At 48.6% G+C, this 14,647-nt stretch overlaps 1 protein-coding gene across 3 annotated transcripts in view; it reads right to left on the bottom strand.

Moving 5' to 3' along the window:
* Positions 1 to 14,647, bottom strand: part of GGTA1 (glycoprotein alpha-galactosyltransferase 1 (inactive)) — an 82,936-nt gene that overhangs the window by 27,503 nt on the left and 40,786 nt on the right. For 2 of the 3 annotated variants that reach the window (XM_055401090.2, XM_055401092.2), the window contains exon 2: positions 3,856 to 3,971. The gene's annotated coding sequence lies outside the window, so the exon portion shown is untranslated. Of the gene's footprint in view, positions 1 to 3,855; positions 3,972 to 6,420; positions 6,538 to 14,647 lie in introns of all 3 variants that reach the window. The other variant, XM_055401091.2, reaches the window with a different exon arrangement.

The following is a 14,647-nucleotide window of genomic DNA, read 5'->3' as shown; positions in this document are numbered from 1 at the left end:
TGGAAAAGCCATTATCTGGGGCAGAGCAGGGGGGAATGTAGCGCCTTCCCGCAGGCTAAATCCTCCTCTCTGCCTGTGATTCATCCCCCCCATCCCTGGAACCCATCCCATCCTGCAACCTCGAGCCGCAGTCACTTCTGGACCAATGCATGGGGTTAAGAGGCTCAAAACTCTAGGCGTCAGACAGTGACAAATGTTGCAAATGAAACAAAGCAGGTGAGGGGGCGGGCGGTGGGGTGGGAGGGAGGGCCAGGAACTGACTATTAGTCACCCTTCGGGAAACCTCCTATCATTCATCTGCCACATCCTCCATTGTAACATTTACATCCAGCATTCCGGGCAGACATGAGTCTGGCAGCTAAGGCTGTGCAGCCCTAGACGCACACCCCAGGCAAGTTCTCTGGCTCTGAGCCTCTGTTTACACAGACAAAAAATGGAGCTTCAAACATGCCCCCCTCTAGGGTTCTTGAAAGGACAAAAGGAGACCATTTATACGCAGCACATCGTGCTGGTGGGCAGTAAATGCTCCACAAATGGCAGTCGAAATGAGGACGCTGCTTTTTTTAGGGGAAACATTCAGAAACACGTGGCTCCATCGGAGACTGCAGGACCCAGAAGGGTCATAGGCGAGCCCTCCCTGCCCGCTGACTGATGTGATAGTCAGCTCCACTCCCCACTGCCCCGGGCTCGGGGTCCCGCGGACATCACGTTTGCCCCCATGGCTCACGATGGGGAGGGGAAGAAGAGGAGGCTCAAATGGCACCCCCAGCGGCCACATGAAGTGGCTTTGTGAACTGAGTCATGGTTTCTCTGGCCTCAGTCTCCCCATCCTAGAAACAAGTCCTGGGGACTTAACTTTCCACCACAGTCTTTCTTGATCAACCCGGGACCTGGTAAGAAATCAGCCAGAGGGCTGAAAGTCTCATTGCCAAGGACAGGTTCACTCAGCCACACCAAGCTCATCTTTCTGCGATAGCCCCAGTTTCCTAGAAGTGATGATCATGAGAGAAGACCGCCAACCAAGTCACGTTGAGTCCACAGGTCAACTGACCCGGAAGCTTATGAAACCTCCATGTCCGGCCCCTTGGCAAACTGGGCCTGCTCTCCCGTTGGGGTGGGGAGTGCTTAAGGCTCAAATGCTTCCCATAGACGAGGTGTTGCCCTGTCTGATCACTCCAGTCCTGGGGCTGCAGGTGGAGCCTGGGTTCTGACCCCACTCCCTGCAGACCCAACCTGCCCCAGGTGGGCCTTGCTGAGCTCCCAGGAGCCTGCCACTGTGATCCAGAGAAGGAGCTGAACTAACTGCTGTTCTGCTCCCCACTTGGGGGTCTCAGGGGTCATGGTGATCAAGACTTCACAGCTACCTGGTGCCCATATCCCGCCAACACACCCCCACCACCCCACCCAGGATGGAAGAGCTGAGTTCTCTGGAGCTCTGTCTGGAGTTACCTGAGCAGGAAACTGCCAAGTGATTCACAACCATGGCATCACCAATAACAAGCTGTGAAGCTGAAAGAAACTCTTCTAAACTCGAGGTAATAAAAAGCAACCTTTGATTTAACCATGTTAGAGGCAAAAACTGATTTGTCTTCTTTTTGTCTCAATTTAAAATGATATTACAAAGTCAGCAAAGAGGCAGTCCAAGAGTATGCAGCTAAAATATAACAGGTGCATCCGACAGCTGAGTAATACTAATCATTTTTATATTATCTTCACACTTTATTACAATGTTATTTTCTGGATTTTTTCCTATTGAGAGCATTTGTCAGTTTTTGTTACATGTTCGGATGTCTCCTCCTTTCCTAAATACGGTCAGCCTTCCATATCCATGGGTTTCATCCACAGATTCAACCAACCACGGATCAAAAACATTAAAAAACAAAAAATTCCAGGAAAGCTTCAAAAAGCAAAACTCAAAGTTGCTGCGTGCAGGCAACTATTTACATAGTATTTACACTGTACTAGGTGTTCTAAGTAATCTTGAGGTGATTAAAAGTAAATGGGAGGATGTGTGTGGGTTGTATGTAAATACCATGCCATTTTATGTAAGGGACTTGACTGTCCCCGGATTTTGGTATCTGCGAGGGTCTCGGAACCAATCCCCAGTGGATACCAAGGGATGACAGCATTTACTTCCATCCTAATGTCATATTTGCAACTTTGTGTTCTTTTTCCTAAAGGGAGCCTGGAAATGGAATAAGCTTCTGGCCCTGCAACACTTGGATGCCCTCAACTAAACCAGGCCAGGGCCTGGGCTAAACGCTTTACCAGCAGTCTCTCGGGTAAGCCTCATAATGATCCTGTGAAGTCACTCTAGTATTATCCTCATTTTACAGACATGAAAATGGAGGCTCAGAAAGGTTAAGTGACTTGCCCAATGTCACACAACATAAAGCAGTGGGGCCAGGATTCAGGTACGGTGAGCTGGCCTCCAGTGCTCACCCTTTTATCTCCTTTGTTCTCAGTAGACATGCAGGCTTACCCACGGACTAATCAGCCAGGTCTCTTAGGCACATCCTTTCATTTTGCCTTTCATGGTTACATGAGGGGGTATGTGCATGCCAAGTTGCTTCAGTGTCCGACTCTTTTGTGACCTTATGGACTGTAGCCCACCAGGCTCCTCTGTCCATGGGATTCTCCAGACAAGAATACCGGAGTGGGAAGCTGTGCCCTCCTCCATGGGATCTTCCTGACCCAGGAAGATGGTTCCTGCCTCTTACATCTCCTGCATTGGCAGGTGGGTTCTTTACCACTAATACCACCTGGGAAGCCTGCCTTTCATGGTTATCACTAAGCAACTGGCCCAAAGCTAGCCAATCACAGGCTTCCTTGGACCAGCTGGTGAGCCTACTCGGCTCAACACCTCTGCCATTTCCAGATACCTCCTGTGTACCTGGCATTTGAGCCTTCCTTACTCATTCCATCCTGTTCGTCCCTCATCCTGGTTAGCAAAACAGCCTTATAGCTGAGGAAACTGAACTTTCGCAAAGGCTGAGATCGCTAGGCTCACCCTCAAGGTGGTGATGGGAGGATGCTGTGTTTGAAAAGCAGTCTCTCTGCCCTCCTGGCCCAGCTCCTGGCAGGGAGGTGGTGCTGGGGGTGAGGAGAGAGAGTTCTGCTTTTACCCTAAAATCTCTCTAAACTGGTAGGCATTAGGGGGAGACGCTCCCTTTTAGAAGAAACATGGTATAATTTGTGGGGGGGGGGGGAGGTACATGGAAGTCTGTTTCCAGTTATGTTTTTCATTATAAGGGTCAAAGTAAACACAGATGCAGGAAACTAAGAGACAAGCCTCAGACTAAATATACGACTAGCTGTTGCTCCAGCCACCACAGACGGAACAACCTGTATTTGGACGGATTCTCACAATGCCCTTTCTAGAATCCCCTTCAGGAAATCTGAAGCCTGGGTCCAGCCAACTTTTCCTTGCTGCCTGACCCAGGAATCATTGCGCAAGAGTTTTCCCAGGAGAAATAAGGTGAGGTAAATGAAGGGTCGGTGCTGCCCCAAGAAGGCTCTGCATGCACCCACAGGGCAAGCCCTCCTTCCCCTGCATTGGCACTTTGAGTCCCAGAAAAACCCCAGGCTGCAGCCCCATCCTGTGAGGTTCTGCCAGGGGCAGCAAACTCCAGCAGAGCTTCCAGGGACGGAGCCAGCATCCTGCCAGCACCCACTTCTCGATCCAATGCCGGGAGAGGAGGACTTTGTTGTCTTCCAGGACGACTGGAGGATTCCAGCAAGAAGTCAGGGGGAGAGCGGGGTTCCTCCCCCAGGTGTCTCCGCTCTGCAGCCGGCTCACAATACCCCCAGGGACCCCGACCCAGCAGAGGTAAATCATTCCAACGTGTCACTTACCTCATCATCTGCTTCTCTCCTCTCAGAGTAAAAGGCAAAAGTACCAAGTTCTATTGAGCTCCGTTCTGCAGAAAGAGGCAGGGCTGGAAGGAAGCAAAGGTGCAGCGTTCCGACTCCTGTCAAAAGAATAAGTAGCTGTTTCAGGAAGAGGGGGTGGGCGGATCCCGCAGCCGTCAGGGGCTTTGTTCCTTGCTGGTCCTGGGAAGTGGGCTGTTTATCAGGCCTGTTGACTCAGAGCTGCATGCCAAAGGCAGAGACGTTCCTCTCTCGGTGCCTAGGAAGGGCCCAGCCTCTCTCACCAAACGAAACTACAGGTCCAAACTCGGCCTGGCGTTGGAGGAAGGAAAGCCACCACCCTCGGGAGAGACGGCAGCGTCACCCACTCCTGGGCGAAAATGAGAACCATTCTGAACCAAAACAAACCAACTGACAACCACCAGGAACAGCTGGTGGAGAATTAAAAAAGAAAAGAAAAAAAAATGCAGAGGGGTGGCTGAAGGAGCAAGTCGTCAAGAATCCTGCTGAAAGGCTACCCAAACGTCCCTCCACGTGGAGCCTCTCCCCCACATCCTGGAGGCTTTCCGTTTGTTTGAACACTATTTTAATAGAAAGTACTGAGGTCTCCCGCATCATGAGCTGAGCTTTAAGAACTTTAAAAAGGTCACTGAGGCCCAGCCCTGCTCTTTGAATAATGCTTAACCCTTCCCACACCCCACTCCTAATCCCAAAATAGAATCATCCAGATGGAAGGGACCTCACAGTGATGAATTTTCAAATGTTGTATAGCTAAAGCTTTTTTTTTTTTTTTTCTTTTTTAAGAAAATCAAAACAATAACACATGCTGTCATTCTCAAAATCCTACTATGTAAAACAGAGGACACAGGGCGCTTTGGCTAATGCAGGGAAATGAAACTTAAAACCCTCCTACCCATCCCTTCCAAGTGGCCCCAGATACCTCCTTGGGAGTACAGACTGGGCACCCAGACAGAATACAGAGGGGGAACAAAACCAGACAGAGAGGGGCCAAGGACTACCCACCCCAGCCTCCAATGCAGGCCTGCCTAGTTCAGCCTCTTCCTCCTGTTTTCCAGAGGAAATTTCAAGAGGTGTGACAAGAGCTAGCGCACCACTGTCTGCTGGGTCTGGAAGTCCTGCTTAACTATTTGTTTAAATCCTTCCTGCTGGCATCTACCACAACCAAACCAACCACAACTTATGAGCCTATCATTACACCCCAGGTCTGTACCCCGAAAGAAAGTGCACATCAGCTCACCCAGAGACGTGGACTAGAACATTCATAGCACATGGAAAACTGGAAACGACCCCACTGCCCACCATCAGACAGATGAGGTGTGACCAAGTGTGGGCGATCACCTACATCAGTGAGAAGGAACCTGCTACAGCCACTGACATCACCAGGATGAAGCTCCTACATACACAGCACTGAGCGAAGGAAGCTCTGGATGGATTCCATTTATTTAACATTCAGAGGTGAAATCAATCCTTGTTGCTAGAAGTCAGAGTCGGGGTGGGCGGGACTAGGAAAGGGCCCCGAGGGAGTTCCCAGGGGGCGGGTCATGTCATTTCTTGAGCCTGGTAGTGGTGACACAGGTGTGTGTCCACTTCGTGAAATTTACCACAACAGTGCCTTTTCTGTGTATATATGAAGAGCAACAATGAACAGAAACCTTCCTGCTGGAAACAGCCTTCGCTTGGGCATTCTGGCTTTCTCTGACTCTGGCTTGCAGGACATAGGATCCTGGGTAGACCTGTAGTTTTGTTAGGGGAAGCACACTGATTGAAACCGCCCACTCTGGCCAGGCACCATAGTAACCATTTGCATGAGTTGTTTTATGACAGGAGATCCTGATAAGGAATACGCAACTAATAAGCCACCACCAACCAGAAGAGTTCGAAAGGAGACACCGCGTTTCCGTCCACTTCCCAGAATCCCTCTCACCAGCATCCATCTTGGCTGAGCCACGTGTGCGCCACCAGGAAAGACCCTGAATTAGAATGACTGGCCAAAGACCACCCGGAAACTAATCCCATCACCATAAAACCCGAGACTGCGAGCCGTGCGGCACAGCTGTTCTCCTGGGTTCCCTTACCCTACTGCTCTCCACCCAGGTGTCCTTCCAAATACAATCTCTTGCTTTGTCAGCACGTGTCTCCTTGGACAATTCTTTTCTGAGTGTTAGACAAGAGCCGGCTCTTGGGGCCCTGTAGGGGGCCTCCCCCTTCCTACAACAACTGGTGACAATGAAGGGACACCCCCATTTTTACCAGGGCTGACATCCAGACCACTTGGGGTACTCCAGGACCAGCTCGCCTGCCAACGTATCTGACCCAGCGGCTGCAACTGGGACTCGTTTGTCCCTGGTCTCCTGACACGGACAACTGGCCAGGGTGCCCCAACCGGGTAAGGAACAAGAGAGTTTGTTGACCCCTTTATCTCACCCCTCCCTTCAACCTAGTCTATCCTATTTTTCCTGTCCCCCGGTCCTGGACGCAGAAATCTGGTCGAAGGGCCTCAGCCTGAGCTGAGGATTGGAGACTAATCACCTCCTCTTGGCAGAGAACTCGAATTCTGGTTCTGGTCTGGTCTGATTTCCGGTAGGGCCGAGTTCCAGTCCTCCCTTCTCTGGAAGCCCAGGGAAAAGTCCCATAACGCCTGGGTATCTGTAGGTGGCAGGAGACATCTGTAAGGCCACCCCTTTTTTTTTAACTTTTTCTCTCCCCACCCCCCCGCCCCGACTCTTAGACCGTTTGTCTCTTCCCACTCTTTCTCTCTCAACCTGACCTCTTTTCCTCTCTTTGAAGACCCATGTTATTTTTGTTCACTCTGTCTGTCAGTACGTGGACCTGAAGTTCTGGGTCTTTGCAAGAGATTTTCTGAGAGGCTACGCTCTCTGCTCCCCATCAATTGTGCTTTCTGTTCTTGGGGAGCCAATCGGGCATTAGAAGCCCTCCATCGGGTGCTCTGTTTCTATAAATTCAGCCATTTAATTGAGCATTTGGCTGAGTGCTTCCACGTGGAAGTGATTGACGGGGTTCAGTATAGTCGCACCTGGTCTTGGGTGAAAATTAACACCCTAGACACATCCTTAAGGGTTAACTCACCTTTCGGGGCCAGTCCTACAGCCCCGTTGATTGTGCTTACTACTGAACATTTCCTTTGGCGCATTTACAATCAGGCAATTTGGGACTAGGAGAGAGCTTACAATTGCTCTAGAGTCAGATATAGGGGCATCCACCCCAATACTGGTCCCCTGGGAACGAGATATAAACTATACCATCGCTAAAATGGGAAATAAGCCTACCTTCCCTTTAGACACCCTGGTGGGGTGTCTTTTGTCAAACTGGGAGGGATACCAACTGGAAGGGCTAAAAAAGAGAAAACTTACCAAATACTATATTCAATACGCTTACTTACTCTCTGGGAGAAGGGAGAAAATGGCCCCAGTCAGGATCACTTGGATACAACACCATTTTACAGCTCAGTCTATACTGCAAACACGAGGGTAAACACAAGGTTCCCTATGTCAGGGCCTTTATGGCCCTCTACCAGGATTCCAGAAAAAAAGGAAAATATAAGCTTGAGGACTTTGATAAATGCTCCCCCAAAGTCCTTTTAGCAAGGTCTGAAACAGAGGATCCCCTTGACTTTCTTTTGACCTCCTCTACTTCAGCAGAGAAGTCACGGGGAATGGAAGGTAGGACACGCCCGGAAGCCAGGAGCCCAGACCCGGAAGTCAGGAGGCTGGGCCCGGAAGTCATGGGATCTGAAAGGAAGTCACTCACAATCGCCTTGGCTCCTCCTCCATATGCCCCCTTGCCCATGGGGTTACGATCAGGAAGTAAGTTTTGTCCTCCACAGAAGGAAAGGTCATCCTCAGACAAAATCTGCCCCCTAAGAGAGGTACCAGACGGGGAGGGGGGAACTATGCCTGTTCATGTTCCGTTCTCTATGCAAGACATTACCCAATGCAAGGAACAACTGGGCTCATATTCTGAGAACCCCAAAAATTTAAAGATGAATTTGAGCGTCTTAGCCTTAACTTCTCTCTCACCTCGAGGGATATAATGGTCATCCTCACCTGGTGTTGTAAAGAGGAAAAGGCTCGAATCCTAGATCAGGCTAAAAAAGTGGCTGATGAAAGACAGCGGGTATGTCAGTCTGATCCCTGCCGAAGAGGCAATCCCCTCTACAGAGCCAGACTGGTATCATAATACAAGGGCAGGAAAGGAATCCTTAAGACACCTCATTACTTGCCTACTACATGGAATGACACAGGGTGTTCAAAAGGTTGTTAATTATAATAAGATAAAAGAGGTTACACAGGAAGAGAAGGAAAATCCAACTCTTTTTTTGGGCAGACTCACAAAAGCCTTTTTTTTACTTTACCAAGACAGATCTAAAAAGTATGGAAGGAAGAGTCTTGTTGTCCCATTCCATCATAACCCAGGCATCCCCAGACATAAGGAGAAAATTACAAAAACTAGGAAAAGGACCAGAGACCCCAATTTCCAATTTGGTGGAGGAGGCAAATAGGGTGTTTTTCAACAGGGACCAGGAGGAAGAAGCAAAAAGCGAGCAAAAAGAAGCCCTAAAAGATAGGAGAATAGAGAGACAGACCCAAGCCTTGGCCCAACAACAGGCTAAAATCCTGGCCTTGATTGATCCTGCCACTATGCGAGTCCCGGGAAGAGCAAAGAAAAAGGATCTTAACAATCCACCGCGGCTGAGACACACCCAGTGTGCCTACTGCAAAGAGGATGGGCATTGGAAAAGGGAGTGCCCACATTGCCCTAAGGGAAGGTGTATGGAGACCCCTACATCTGCCCCCTGTGTGTTAGTCCTGGGCGACCGGGACCGACGGTGCCCAGTGGCTCGAGAAACCCCTGCGAATGGTGAGATCCAGATCACTCCCCTCGACCCTTGGGTGACTCTACAAATAGAAGGTAAGGATGTGAACTTTCTTTTAGACATGGGGGCTGCCTTCTCTGTTCTTCCTTTCCGATTGGGACTTTAGACTCCCAGACTAAAATGGTGATAGGGGTAGATGGAAAACCCCAAAGCCGCAATTTTACTAAGCCCCTCATTGTAGGGTGGGCAATTGGCAAGGAACCCACCCCTTCTTATACATCCCTGGTTGTCCTGCTCCCCTACTGGGGAGAGACCTTCTTTGCCGCCTCCAGACCAGAGTGACTTGGGGAAAGCATGGAACAACAGACTGGTTCCAAATAGGAAAAGGAGTACGTCAAGGTTGTATATTGTCACCCTGCTTATTTAACTTATATGCAGAGTACATCATGAGGAACGCTGGGCTGGAAGAAGCACAAGCTGGGATCAAGATTGCCAGGAGAAATATCAATAACCTCAGATATGCAGATGACACCACCCTTATGGCAGAAAGTGAAGAGGAACTAAAAAGCCTCTTGATGAAAGTGAAAGAGGAGAGTGAAAAAGTTGGCTTGAAGCTCAACATTCAGAAAACAAAGATCATGGCATCCGGTCCCATCACTTCATGGGAAATAGATGGGGAAACAGTGGAAACGGTGTCAGACTTTATTTTGGGGGGGCTCCAAAATCACTGGGGATGCTGACTGCAGCCATGAAATTGAAAGACGGTTACTCCTTGGAAGGAAAGTTACGACCAACCTAGACAGCATATTAAAAAGCAGAGACATTACTTTGCCAACCAAGGTCTGTCTAGTCAAGGCTATGGTTTTTCCCGTGGTCATGTATGGATGTGAGAGTTGGACTGTGAAGAAAGCTGATCGCCGAAGAATTGATGCTTTTGAACTGTGGTGCTGGAGAAGACTCTTGAGAGTCCCTTGGGCTGCAAGGAGATCCAACCAGTTCATTCTAAAGGAGATCAGTTCTGTGCATTGGAAGGACTGATGCTAAAGCTGAAACTCCAATACTTTGGCCACCTCATGCAAAGAGTTGACTCACTGGAAAAGACTCTGATGCTGGGAGGGACTGGGGACAGGAGGAGAAGGGGACAACAGAGAATGAGATGGCTGGATGGCATCACCGACTCTGTGGACATGAGTTTGAGTGAACTCCAGGAGTTGGTGATGGACAGGAGGCCTGGCGTGCTGTGATTCATGGGGTTGCAAAGAGTTGGACACAACTGAGCGACTGAACTGAACTGAGAAGTCGCTAATTTCCTTTGCCTGGTGTCTGAATATTTACAGTCAGATGTAAAAAAGGAAGAGTCTGTCCCTTTCTTAGATGAGGTCAATTCCCAGATGTGGGATGTCTCCAGCCCTGGTCTAGCCATAAATGTTCCACCGGTAAAAGATTCTTCTGAGGCCAAATGCTCCCTACCCCTGGAAAAGACAATATCCCTTAAAACCAGAACCTCTTGAGGGTCTTAGACCATTAGTTAACAAATACCAAGATATTGGAATTCTAATCACCTGTGAGTCTCCCTGCAATACTCCAATCTTGCCTGTTAAAAAACCAGATGGATCTTATCGATTAGTCCAGGATCTAAGAGCTGTTAATGAAGCTGTGGTTCCCATCCACCCCATAGTCCCAAATCCGTATAACCTCCTAACCCAAGTCCCAGGAAATGCTAAGTACTTCTCAGTCTTAGATCTGAAAGATGCCTTCTTTTGCATTCTTCTCCATCCTGAGTCCCAAAAACTCTTTGCTTTTGAGTGGCAGGACTTAGAAACAAGGGAGGCCATACAACTCTGCTGGACTCGACTACCACAAGGGTTTAGGGACAGCCCTCATATTTTTGGGACTTCCTTGGGGAGAGAACTAAGAGAATTAACTTTAACAAACAGTAATCTAATACAATATGTAGATGACTTGCTCATAGCTAGTCCAGATTTTACCAGCTCTCAAATGGACACTATTAAAACTCTAAATTTCCTGTATGAAAAGGGTTACCGAGTATCCCCCAAGAAAGCTCAGATTAGCTTAACCCAAGTAAAATACCTTGGATTTATAATTACAGAAGGAAAAAGAATGCTCGACCTCCAGGGGAAATCCCTCATCTTAAATACCCTGTACCCCCAAACAAAAAAAACAGCTTAGGGGATTTTTAGGAATGGCAGGGTTTTGCAGGACCTGGATTCCTAAGTATGGCAATCTGGCCCGACCCCTATATGAAAAGTTAAGAGAGAAAGAAGAGCCACTCGACTGGGATGAGACCTGCAAGGTTGCCTTTAATGCCCTAAAAGAGTCTATCACTAAAGCTCCAGCTTTAGGCCTCCCAAACCTGGAAAAGCCTTTCAGGCTTTATGTTTCTGAAAGGATAGGAACTGCTCTTGGGATGTTAGGGCAAATGATGCCTATTACAACCTGTGGCTTATCTCTCAAAACAACTAGATGAGGTAGCCAGAGGGTGGCCCACTTGCCTCCGGGCAGTAGCGGCCACCGCTTTTATGGTTAAGGAGGCATCTAAGCTGACCCTGGGTCAGCCCACCACAGTGTATATGCCTCACCAGGTGCAAGCAGTCTTGGAAACTAAAGGGGATAGATGGATGACAGGGGGAAGGATCACCCAATACCAAGCCCTCCTCCTTGACACTCCAGAAATAAAGTTGAGGGTCTGTCAGACTTTAAATCCAGCCACCTTACTGCCAGATCCCCCTACTTCCCCTTTGGACCACCAATGCATGCAAATCGTAGACGAGTTATACTCTTCTCGCCCAGACCCATCAGAGACACCTTTATCTGACCCAGAGGAAGAATGGTGCACAGAAGGCAGTAGTTTGGTAGAAAAAGGAGAGAGGAAAGCAGGATATGCTGTAGTGAGCCTAAAAGAAACTAAAGAAAGTGGGTCTCTTCCCCCAGACACCTCAGCCCAGAAAGCTGAACTTTTTGCCCTGACAAGAGCTTTAGAATTAGGAGAAGGAAAGAAGATTAATGTGTATACAGACTCTAAGTATGCTTTCCTCATCCTGTACACCCACGCAGCAATTTGGAAAGAAAGAGGGATGCTCAATGCTCGAAGCTCTCCTATTAAACACAAAGAACTCATTCTCAGGCTCCTGGAGGCAGTCAAACTGCCTGCAAAATTAGCTGTCATCCACTGTAAGGGTCACCAAAAGGGACAAGAAGAGGAGGCCCAGGGAAATAGAAAAGCTGATCAAGAGGCAAAACGAGCTGCTAGGGAAGCTACCCCTGTCACTGCTATCTGCCCCCTTTTTCCCAAGGAAACCCTGACTCCAGATTATACTCCAGAGGAACATTCCCGATATACTGAGAGGGTCTGGGAGATTGGGTCACATGGGTGGTTTCAGACTGATCAGGTCCAGATAATATTCCCTGACTCTCAGGTTTGGAAAATTACTAACTCCTTACATAAAGTACCCATTTTGGAAGAGATAATCTGGAAATCTTGCTTAAGCCTATTCTCTACCATCCCCAGTGGGCTAAGTTTGTTAGACAGGTCACACAGAATTGTGATACCTGTCTAAGAAATAATCCAAAAACCAGACCCTTGCCACCTCCTCTAAATAAACCTGTCCAACATCGGGGATCATACCCAGGAGAAGACTGGCAGGTAGATTTTACAGCCATGCCAAAGGCCCAAAGGTTTTCTTATTTGCTGGTCTTTATTGACACATTCACAGGATGGACTGAAGCTTTCCCTACTAAGACAGAGAGAGCCAAAGAAGTCTGTAAAGCTCTGCTGAAGGAGATAGTACCTAGATTTGGGATGCCTCGATCACCTCAGAGCGATAATGGGCCCTCATTTACAGCCACGATATCCCAGAACCTGGCCACATGCTTTGGCATGAAATACCGCCTCCACTCATCCTGGAGGCCTCAAGCTTCAGGAAAGGTAGAGAGAGCCAACCAGACTTTTAAAAGGGCTCTGGCCAAGCTATGTCAAGAAACACATAATAAGATGGATCCATATGCTACCCATAGCCCTCATGAGGGTACGGACAGCCCCCAAACAGCCACTATTATTAAGCCCTTATGAAATGATGTATAGACGTCCATTCTTAACTTCTGATTTGTTTTTTGATGAGGACGCCAATACACTCTTAAAACATATAATTGACCTGGGAAGGTTTCAACAAGAACTCCAACGATATGGAGAACAGATCCTCCCTAAACCACAGGAAGACTTGAAAAATCCCCAGGTAGAGCTGGGGGACCAAGTATTAGTAAAGACCTGGCAAGAAAAAGGGAGTCCAAGGCAGCTGGCCAAGAAATGGACAGGGCCATCTCAGGTTGTCCTGGTAACCTCAACTGCTGTAAAATTGAAGGGTCTATCTGCCTGGGGCCACAATTCTAGAATAAAACCCTGTGGCCTACAGGAGCGGGAGACGGGGACTGAGACTCCAAAAGCAGAGGACAACTATTCCTGTGAACCTGCTGAAAACCTCAGACTCTTGTTCAGGTGGAACCCCATCAATTCTCCCTCAGATAAGTAAAATGCATCATATGATGTTCTTCCTCTTTCTAATCATGTCTCCCTGTATGGCTATTAATCTCTCCCTAAACGAGGCATCAGCCTTAGCATCAGTCCCTCCAATGAATACCCAAGATTGATCTCCTTTAGAATGAACTGGTTGGATCTCCTTGCAGTCCAAGGGACTCTCAAGAGTCTTCTCCAACACCTCCAATACTTTGGCCACCTCATGCGAAGAGTTGACTCACTGGAAAAGATTCCAATGCTGGGAAAGATTGGGGGCGGGAGGAGAAGGGGACGACAGAGAGTGAGATGGCCGGATGGCATCACCGACTCGATGGACATGAGTTTGAGTGAACTCCGGGAGTTGGTAATGGACAGGGAGGCCTGGCGTGCTGTGATTCATGGGGTCGCGGAGAGTCGGACACGACTGAGCGACTGAACTGAACTGAAATGAGGCATATACACTTGCAAACCACACTCCTTCCCGACTCAACCTAATCAGCCCCCGCTGGATCTGCATTAATCACAGAAGTTGAGGGTATGTCCAACCTATCCCAGGGTACCAATGGCCCACTCTTCCAGCCGAGCTACATGCTGTTACCCATCGCACCCCATCTGGTCGCTGTATGGCCTTTAGGGAAAAAGGGGAAAAAAACTTCATGCCTTGGTATCAGCAACAACTGTCTATATTTACTCCCTCGATAACATCTGCAATCCCACCTGAGCCTTTATTTTCTCTCTTGGCTAACATTCCCCAAGTGACCTTCCCTATCTAAGAAGCAACTCCCTAACAGGGGTGTCAGTGGGAAATCTAGGCAACTCACAATGTGCAGTGACCTTCACTGTTGAAACTGATGGAAAAAACGGGACCTAGAAATTTCACTAGGGTATTACGATTTAGCTCAAAGTCTGGGAACTAGGGGTTCTGGCAAAACTGACACACTATCAGTTCAGTTCAGTTCAGTTCAGTCGCTCAGTTGTGTCCAACTCTTTGCGACTCCATGAATCACAGCACGGCAGGCCTCCCTGTCCATCACCAACTCCCAGAGTTCACTCAAACTCATGTCCATCGAGTCGGTGATGCCATCCAGCCATCTCATTCTCTGTCGTCCCCGTCTCCTCCCACCCCCAATCCCTCCCAGCATCAGAGTCTTTTCCAGTGTGTCAACTCGTCGCATGAGGTGGCCAAAGTATTGCAGTTTCAGCTTTAGCATCAGTCCTTCCAATGAACACCCAGGATTGATCTCCTTTAGAATGGACTGCTTGGATCTCCTTGCAGTACAAGGGACTCTCAAGAGTCTTCTCCAACACCACAGCTCAAAAGCATCAATTCTTCAGCAGTCAGCTTTCTTCACAGTCCAACTCTCACATCCATACATGACCACGGGAAAAAC

The sequence above is a fragment of the Moschus berezovskii genome, chromosome 11 (genome assembly GCF_049115385.1).
Source record: "Moschus berezovskii isolate FMDL1 chromosome 11, NW_MosBer_1.0, whole genome shotgun sequence".
Taxonomy (NCBI): domain Eukaryota; kingdom Metazoa; phylum Chordata; class Mammalia; order Artiodactyla; family Moschidae; genus Moschus; species Moschus berezovskii.
The sequence above is the reverse complement of the archived record's forward strand: the minus strand, read 5'-3'. Positions and strand labels throughout refer to the sequence as shown.